The sequence below is a fragment of the Hippichthys cyanospilos genome, chromosome 3 (assembly GCF_059441005.1).
Source record: "Hippichthys cyanospilos isolate Australia breed blue-spotted pipefish chromosome 3, RoL_Hcya_1.0, whole genome shotgun sequence".
Classification (NCBI taxonomy): Eukaryota; Metazoa; Chordata; class Actinopteri; order Syngnathiformes; family Syngnathidae; genus Hippichthys; species Hippichthys cyanospilos.
The window spans coordinates 20389450-20396360 of NC_142371.1; the positions used below are offsets into that span (position 1 = coordinate 20389450).

The window sequence follows — 6911 nt, forward strand, 5'->3', positions numbered from 1 at the left end:
CGTCGTCGTTAACCTCCGCTGAACCTGCCAGCTGTCTGGTCTCGTTACGTTTCGTCCTGCCCGCTTCCCGACAAACACGCCCGACGGACGCTCTTCGGCGGGGCCCAGCGACGTCGTCACGGTCGAGCGGAGCGCCGCGACGTGACGGGACGCGGCGACCGCCGGGGGCGCGAGTAAACGAAGAGGACGTGAGCGCGCTCGTTCGCAGCTGCCGGTCGCACATCAGGAATGGAGATCTGTCAGGTTCGCTTGAATGATTCGAGAGTGGACCGTAAATAATAGATGGAATTATGAGTCCGCCGAGGCTGCTGATGTAACAAATGTGACAAGAGTGTTCGTGACAGTCGAGTCGGCGGGCTTCCAAAGCACAGGAACCAGCAGATTGTGCTGATTTTTCTACTGCGTGCTGCAGACTTGGTTCGGAAAAACAAAGTAACGGCAAGCAATTCATCGTGACCGTAACTTTGCGCTTTGCCGTGTGCAGATTGGAAACAGGGAACGTGAATGTCAATCAGGAAGTGGAAAAAGTGAGCATTGTTAAAGATTGACAACACTTGGTTCATTAAAACAAAGTAACAACGGGCAACTCGTCCTGATTTTGGAACTGCACGTTCCCGCAAACAAAATGAACAAGATCATGTGACTGTCAATCATTAAATGGAAGAATTAGATTGATGTAATCTAAGGTTGTCAGCAATTGGTTCATTAAAACAAAGTAACAGCAAGCAACTCATCCTGATTTTGGAACTGCACTTTCCCGCAAACAAAATGACAAGGTCATGTGACTGTCAATCATTAAATGGAAGCATTAGATTGATGTAATCTAAGGTTGTCAGCAATCGGTTCATTAAAACAAAGTAACAACGAGCAAGTCATCCTGGTTTTGGAATTGCACTTTCCCGCAAACAAAATGACAAGGTCATGTGACTGTCAATCATTAAATGGAAGCATTAGATTGATGTAATCTAAGGTTGTCAGCAATCGGTTCATTAAAACAAAGTAACAACGAGCAAGTCATCCTGATTTTGGAACTGCACTTTCCCGCAAACAAAATGACAAGGTCATGTGACTGTCAATCATTAAATGGAAGCATTAGATTGATGTAATCTAAGGTTGTCAGCAATTGGTTCATTAAAACAAAGTAACAACGAGCAAGTCATCCTGATTTTGGAACTGCACTTTCCCGCAAACAAAATGACAAGGTCATGTGACTGTCAATCATTAAATGGAAGAATTAAGTTGACGTACATTAAGGTTGATATTTGTCAGCACTTGGTTCATTAACGCAAAGTAACAACCAACAACTCAGTCTGATTTTGGAAATGCACTTTCCCGCAAACAAAATGTGACTGTCGATCATTAACTTGAGTCAATCAAATTTAAAAGCTATTAACACATCGTTCATTAAAACAAAGTAACTGCATTGATTTCTTGGCCTGATATTCTGCATTTTCTGCCGACAAAATAAGCAAATGGAGTGTAAATCATGAAGTTGGAAAATGAAAATTGTCTTCTAAGGCCAACCAACTCTTGGGTCGAAAAATCAAAGTAATGACAAAAAAACTAATACTGACACTGTGATTGTGTTTTTCCAAATCTGAATAAGAAGTACAAATGTCAAATTAAATTTTAGTTTCCAGTGGGGAAGTTCTCGCATAATGCTCCAACAAAAACAAGAGGACGGACGGCAAGCAATAAAGTTAAATTAGAAGGTAAGTAGGGTCCACATTTAACGTTGCAAAAGCAGCTGCTGCTCTGGCCGTGGATGCCGTTTGCTTGAGGGTGGCGGAGAGGGGGGGTGATGATGTCATTAGCGGGGGTACGTTGCCCCTCTAATTAGAAACGTAAGCTTCCCGACATAACTGGAGGGGGGCTTCTTACATGGGAACCTTTGCAGCAGGATGAAACGGCTTTGAAGGTGATGTTTATGAAACCGGCACATGCCCGTGATAAGAAACACATGCGGCCCCTGACGTGGACCCATCTATCGTGTTTGCGTGGTTATACAAGAATCATGTGACCACTGATTGCTTATATGTCGAAAATCCATTTGTACTCATTCAATCCCAAATACGGGTTTTTACGTTTTTAAGCGTCCATACATTCAATCCCAAAGACAGGTTTTTACAATTTTAAGCATCCAGCCATTCAATCCCAGGTATATATATATATATATATATATATATATATATATATATATATATATATATATATATATATATATATATATATATATATATATATATTATAAAGAATTACTTAATTACTTTTTACAATTACTTTAGATAATGAGTATTGAGTATTAAAGTACAAAAGTCTAAGGTAAGGTGTCTAAGGTAATCAATTACTTAAGTGCTTCAGTAGTAAGTAGAGTAATTGTATTACTTTACCGCCTAATTAGCTAGATTGCTCCTTAAATATTTTTTATATCTAAAAATATACATTTACTTTAGGAAATTAAGTATTAAAGTCATTGATTACTTCTACAATTACTTTAGGCAATTATATTAAAGTACAGTAGTATTAAAGTAATTTATTGGATAATTACCTAAAGCAATTTCTTTTGCCTACTTTAGTGCTAGATCACCTAAAGTAATCAATTATTTTAATATTTAATTTCCTAAATAAATCCATTACTTTAAGTGCTTCAGTAGTTTGCAAAATAATGGATTAATTTAGCAATTAATTCCCCAAATTACTAATCAAATGTGTTATGTCTAAAAATACACATTTACTTTTGCTAATCGAGTATTAAGGTAAATACTTTTACAATTACATTAGGTAAGGAGTATTAAAGTACAGAAATAAAGTATTTGTAGTTACCTATAATTCATTTTGAACGCTTTAGTCATTGATTACCTAAAGTAATCAATTTCTTTAAAATGTAATTGCCTAAAGTAATCCATTATCTAAGTGCTACAGTAGTATGCAAATAATGAATTATCTTTGTAGTTCATTACCTAAATTACGACTAAAATATATTTGGGATTGAATACGTTAAATGGGCTGGCAGGAAGAGAGTTATTTACTAGAAATCATAAAATGTTAAAAAAAAAATATATATATATATATATATATATATATATATATATATATAAATATATATATATATATATATATATATATATATATATATATATATATATATATATATATATATATATATATATATATTTTATTTTATTTTATTTTATTTATTTTTTCCAGGTTACATCATCAAAGATGATGCGAGAGGACAGAATGGTAGCATTTTTGGTACATTTTGTACATCCCGCTTGACGGCGAATGACTCTCTCCCTTGGGAACAGACTGCTTTGCCCTTGGGGGCAACTCGCACTTGGCGGAGGTAATAACACGGTGGTAGACACAATGAAGCGCCACTATCTCACATCGCGGACAAGATCCAGCAAGTTTCTAAACAACACCTGCAAAAGTGGAACACTATCAATTTGAAGGGCCGCGAGCGGGGAAAAAGCTGAATGACGATTGATTGAGTCACGCTGACTGACGTCGTCGCGAGCCCGCTCTCATTTCTACATAGTCATAAAATTTGGATGAAGCCTTTCACGCGGAGATTCCACACACACACAAATAAAAATCCGCAACAGATTTAGCATTTATTTTTTTAGGCCTTTTCAACAGAACTCAGCGAAGCAGAATATTGCCACGATTTGGTGTTCTTTCACACAGTAACGAAGCACAAAACTGAGGTTTTCACACATGTACTAGAACGCAACAACACATCTCAAATTACACATTTTACACAGAACCCTGCAAATAAGTATACTATATTGTCTAACCATATCCACTTTAACAAAACACTATAAAATGGCGCATAATAGAATGCCCAATTTTATGCAGTAAATATATTCTCTTTCACACGACAACACAGTACAAATTGTGCTCACAAAGCCCTAACATTTGCCTGCGATGATTTACACGGAACGCAGAAAAGAAGGATATCCTCAATTGTTGGCTCTTTTACGTGGTACAAATGGTCACAGCAGAAGGTCCCATTTTACATAGACCCCAGTTTTTTCACACATGAACACAGTAGGAATTGAGGTCAGACAATTGAGGGCAGACAAGCAAAGACGACTATGCCCTACTGGGTGATGTTTCAACAGAAGGTCCAATTTTATGCAGAAACCTGCAAAGCATGATATTCCCATTTTATTTAACCCAGCAACACAGCAAAAAATTGCAGGATGAGTGCCATAGACTTTTCAGCATTTATTTGCATCTTCTCTTATCTCTCCAAAGGAGAATATTCCCTATTTGCACTTTCACTCTGCAACACAGTACAAATCGTGCTCTCAGAGCCCTAAGATTTGCCTGTGCTGGTTTACATGGAACACGGCAAAGAAGGATACCCCCAATCGTGTGTGCTTTCACACGGTACAAATGGCAATAACAGAAGCTCTCCATTTACGCAGAAACCAGTTGCGAATTGTAGTCACATAGCCCTAACACAAAGTTTGATATCTATTTGCCTTTTCCATTTCAAACGGAACACAGCAAAGAAGGATATGCCCTACTGTGTGATATTTCAACAGAAGGTCAAATTTCATACAGAAACCTGCAAAGCATGATATTCCGATTTTGTTTGGCACAGAAACACAGTGCAAAATTGCAGGATGAGTGCCATAGAAGTTTCAACATTTTCTCTTACACGGAACTCTGCAAAGCAGGGTCTTCTCTATATGCACTTTCACACTGCAACACAGCACAAAATGCAAGAATGAATCATTTGATGCAAGGCCCTGTTTTCATTCTCCTATGCCTTTTCACGCAGAACCCAGCGAATGAGGATATCGCTGCATCTGTGTGCACAGCAACACACACAGGAAAAAAATGGTCGCTGAATAACCAGGCATGATTTTTTTTTTTTTAATGTTTGTATGATCGTGTGTTACAGCTCTTCTACCCCAATTTTATGCTGTGTCACTGTCGGAAAGTATACACAAGACTATCCTCCTTGGCAGTCTTCTGTGCAAAAGACAGTGGTAAATAAATGCTATCTTTTCCGTTGCCTGCCATAGAGCCCCAAAAATCAATCATTAAACGTCCTCCGCTGAAGGCACGCTCGTCCTCAATAGGGATTATGCGGGTGAATGTTTACAACCCGCGCGCCCTCTGTTTAGTCTACCAGAAAGGTAGTTTACCTGCACGCCGATCAAAGTGATCCACACTCTCGTTGGGAACACCAGCAAAACCGACCGGACGCCGCTGTGTCAATATTTACGAGAAGACACAGTTAAGACTAGCCAGTTTAACCGTCACTCTCCCTCACTTTTTTTTTTTTAAACAAAAAAACACGTCAAAAGAGGAGGTAAAGGGAAAAAAAATAATGCTAATGGGCATAGCATGTAGCATACCTCGCTAGACTTCAGTTCAGTGAGCGTCTTAGGATAAATTGACCATGTTATAAAATTAGCATATGGATAAATTAGCATGTTATTAGCCACGTGATTTTTTTTTGACAAAAGCTTTTGCGTTAAAAGCCCAGTGATAAAAATATGTTTTTTAAATACATAAATGCTAACATGTATAGCATGTATAATACCTCACTATAGTAGCTCAGTGAGCATTGTGGGATCAATTTAGCATTTTAGCTTTTTATTTGGCTTGTTTTTTGTTGCTTTTTTATGCATTTTTTCTTAATTTGTTTTTTTTTTATGGTTTTCTCTTTTTTTTTGGGGGGGGGGGGGGCACAATGGAATGCAGTTGTGACTAAAGTAACTCATTACTTTTACAGAGGAATTGCTAATGTAAATAGTAGTGGGCCATTTGTGGCCCAAAAGGCATATAAACAAAAAAATGCTAAAAACAAAACAAAACAAAACAAAAAATATGCTATTTGAGAACTTAATAAAACAAGTAAAGGGTCAAATAAATGTACAATATAGATCAATTTAGCTTGTCTTTCTTGACAAACACACCAAGAAGCAGTTATAAAATTAAAATGTAAATAAAATACTCATGTTTACTTGTTATTTGGCTTTATTTTTAGGGATGGCGAACTCATTCAAAAACAATATTCCTAAAGTAACATACAGCTTTGGTTTTGTGGATGCTAGCATGATTAGCATTTAGCACACTTCACGAGACTTCAGGTCAGCGAGTTACCTCTCAAAGTTTATCACACATTTTTGCTTTTTGTCGTTTTATTTCCATGCAATATTTATATTTAATATTTATCTAAGCTAAGCGTGATTTATTTATTTACTTTTTTTTGGTGAGCTTATTTTTACACTTGCATGCTACAATAATGAACCATATCCATGTGATTTGTGCGGTTAATTTATTATTTTAATTGACGTTTATGGCCACACTTTAGAACTTGCTTTCTTTTGAGTTCTAATAATTCAGGGAATAAAACTCTTTTCATTTTTGATATTTAGTACTTTATAATCATCCTTACTGTGAACTTAAACGCAAGAAATAACAACTAGCGTTAAATAAAAATGTAAAAAAAAAAAAAAAAGCTTTCGAGAATGACGTTACCTTGGTTGTGTTATCCTCTGTTGTTGTTTTGATCCGATGCAGAAGATGCAAAAGACGTGGCTTGTTCTTAACGGATAGACGCTTCTCCGTGGTGGACTTTGCATGCAATGAGGCAGCGAGTGTTACAGAGTCCCACTACATACTCACAGACACAGAGAGAGAGAGAGCGAGAGAGAGAGAGGGAGAGAGAGAGAGAGAGGTGCGGGGGTTGGGCAGGTGTGTGTGTGTGTGTGTGTGTGTGTGCGCGTGTGTATGTAAACTGACTCCCACTTGTAGCTGGGGGGGAGCGAGTGACGTGTGGTGAATAATAAACACGACAACCGAAAAAGCGCAATCATTTGATGAATAAATACGAATTCAAAAGCACTTAAAGGGGAAGTGAACACAAATATTTCTTTACAAAT

The 6911-nt window shown here is 37.4% G+C and overlaps 1 protein-coding gene across 1 annotated transcript in view; it reads right to left on the reverse strand.

The window, feature by feature from the left end:
• The window catches only part of fam110d (family with sequence similarity 110 member D), a 13728-nt gene extending 7094 nt beyond the window's left edge, over window positions 1–6634 (reverse strand). The window contains exon 1 of the mRNA XM_088409423.1: window positions 6508–6634. The gene's annotated coding sequence lies outside the window, so the exon portion shown is untranslated. The remainder of the gene's footprint in view (window positions 1–6507) is intronic.
• Window positions 6635–6911: the final 277 nt, after the last annotated feature.